This window comes from Amborella trichopoda, chromosome 7 (assembly GCF_054954075.1).
Source record: "Amborella trichopoda isolate Santa Cruz 75 chromosome 7, AtrichopodaSantaCruz75HAP2 v2.0, whole genome shotgun sequence".
Lineage (NCBI taxonomy): Eukaryota > Viridiplantae > Streptophyta > Magnoliopsida > Amborellales > Amborellaceae > Amborella > Amborella trichopoda.
In genome coordinates, this window is record NC_142342.1 from 42659004 (window position 1) to 42661961 (window position 2958).

At 33.9% G+C, this 2958-nt stretch overlaps 1 non-coding gene across 1 annotated transcript; it reads left to right on the plus strand.

The window, feature by feature from the left end:
* Nucleotides 1–277: 277 nt before the first annotated feature.
* Nucleotides 278–349, plus strand: TRNAP-UGG (transfer RNA proline (anticodon UGG)). The gene has a single exon. It is a non-coding gene; the product is annotated as a tRNA-Pro (tRNA).
* The last annotated feature ends 2609 nt before the right edge of the window (nt 350–2958 follow it).

Consider the following 2958-nt stretch of genomic DNA (forward strand, 5'->3'; position numbering starts at 1 on the left):
CAAACATTAAATAGAGTCTATCCGATTGTTTAGATGCCCCATTGAAGTATTTAAGAACTCAAAATCGACTTTGATTTTCTTAAGAATATTCACCTAGTACTTTTGAAGTGATCCTTAATTTATATAAAAACAAAAAAATTCCTTCGAAGCAAGTATTTTGCCGGAAGAAGCAGGTGTACACTATGCTCCCTCATGAGCACTATAAGCATTCCACAATATTCTCCCCACCAGTTTGATATTGATATATAAAATATGTATACGAGTTCAATTGTCAAGTGGGCGTTTGGTCTAGTGGTATGATTCTTGCTTTGGGTGCAAGAGGTCGCGAGTTCGATTCTCGCAACGCCCCTATTTTTTTTTTTATATTCCTGTGCATCCTTTTGTCATATTTTATTTCTTACTACTTTTTTTATATTCCTATGTATCCTTTGTCGTATTTTATTTCTTACTACTTCTCAATTGTCTTAGAGTCACGTTTTCATTTACAAAATTAGGTTTCTTTACAAAATATAAATCAAATTCATCTCAAATAGATTATTACAACACTTAGGCAGCGATACATAGTAGGGATCTTAAAGCTATCAAGATAAATTTACTAAATTTAGGGGCCATGTTTTGGAAAATGAAGATTTTTAAAAATTTCAAGCATTTAAAATAGATACCAATTTTTTTGTGCTTGGTCCATAACAGATACCGTATATTCTACAAATATGCTCATCTCAATAAATAATATTAAGAGCACAAAAGCCTCAATAATCCTGGAAAAATGACAAAACTAGGATGTTGACAAAAACTTGGCTGCAAATAAAAGAGTCCCAATTTGTTAACATGGGAAAAAACAGTGGCTTATAAAAGTGGATAAAATGGCAATATTCCCAAAGATAAAATTGGTATTTCCTACCTAAAAACTAAGAAATTAAAGATGGCCATCAATCTCATTTGTAGTTGTAACCATTGTTATGAAAACTGTGATGGACTTGCTGGTCCAACCGGTTGGATTGTTCACCAATATTTTAGTCAGGCTAATCTAGAGTAAATTGGAATTAAATCCAATATTTGGACAAAAAAAAAATTGGGTAAATTAATGGGGGAGATTGCCCCTTACGTATTTTCATTAATATAAAAAAGAAAGATGTACAAGCTCATAAAGATATAACCCTATCATTGGGTATCCGTGCAATATCATAAAGCAAAAACAAAGAAAGTCTGAAAGTTTGAAGAGCCAAATGATAGCTGCAGATTAAGCAGTAGCCTTATTTGCAAGAATATCGTCTACCATATTAGCTTCACGAAAGATTTGTAAAATCAACCAATTATCACCATTTGAAAAAAGTCTGTATTGGCATTTGGCTACCATGGATTGCCCATAGAGCGAAGTCACTTTCGATTTGAAAAAGGAAACATTGCAGCCGCATTGCCAAATCCACCCCTGCCTCCAAAGCATGAAACTCGGCATAGTTGTTTGATGCAATCCCCAGTAGATTGGCAAAAGCAGCATTAAAATGATCACTATCATCCCTTACAATACTACTGCTTCCTGCCAAACTTGGATTTCAAAAAAGGATCCCATCGACATTTAGCTTAAAATGTCGAGGCGGTGACATGGGCTAAGAGATCAGGACAGTAGCCTCTATCGTCTGCTGGTGTCATTAAATGGAGAGATTATGTACAATCACCCTTTTGAGAGGTGGAAAGACCGAGTCTTAGCATCAACCGAGTCTCTCACATGGCAAGTAATCTGGCCAAGAAGGTTCTCTTGTTTAGTGGTTCTGGCTCTAAAAGTTTGGTTATTGCATTCCCCCCATGAAAATCAAATCATAGAGATATAGAAAGAGTGCCACACATTCTGGAGCCCCTCGGAGATGAAATGGAATGCAATCCATTTCTTGAACATGAATGCAATAGATTGTTCTCACATAAACATTTTTGCCACACCTTCATGCAATGGATTTTCCAATACCTTGTGAAATATCACACTGAAGCCAAAGGTGGTTAAAGCTATCATCACTATTCCAACAAAAGCTGCAGATGGATACCAAGATGATCCCCCTGGACTGCAACAGTGTGGTAGTTGGAAGGCAATAGTGAAGTTTGACCAATTTTAGCTGATTCAATAAACTAGTTTTAACCAATTGAATGGATTTAACAATATTCAAGTTTTTTTTTTTTGTAATATATTTCATATTTTGAGTCTATTGTTTCTACATTTTCTTTAAAAAAATCTAACAATGTTGATTGGTAACTGATTAATAGTCTTTGAAAAGTACATGAATAACAAAGGTTTGCATTGATAATAGTATACATGGCAATCTCATTTCTTATTAGTTGTTTATTGATTTTGTTTTAAAATTAAAATAATATTTTCAAAAGAAAAGTATACAATGAGACTATTTACTTTTTGTACAAGAAAGTCACAATTATTATCGAATACTAAATGTAAAATTGGGTGCGTAGAGATATGTCATCAATTGTGTACAAATGTTTTTGTAGGAGCATAATATGCGCAAACCCCACATCCACTTATTCACCTAGAAAAATGAACAAAATGAGCTATATATACTCAAACTGAGCTATACATGAGCTATACATGCTCAAAATCATTTGATTTTGAGTTAATATGCGCATGATTTTGAGCATGTGGGGTTTTTTCTGGGTGAATAAGTGGATGTGGGGTTTGAGTATATCATGCTCTTGTGGGAGCATAATATGCGCAAACAATTTGTTTCCAACCTCGTCCATCCAATGATCAGATGGTGGTAGCTTGATTTGGCTACGAAGTTTTTGTGGTCATAAATGAATCGTATTATATTTACCCTGAAGCTTTTCAGAAATAATTACTTGATATCATGTTATAAAAGTGTTATTAGTACGATATCTTAATAAGAGACTAAAAGTGAACCGACAATAATATCACATATTAGTTATACACTAAACAAAACCAACATGTACTCCTACCTT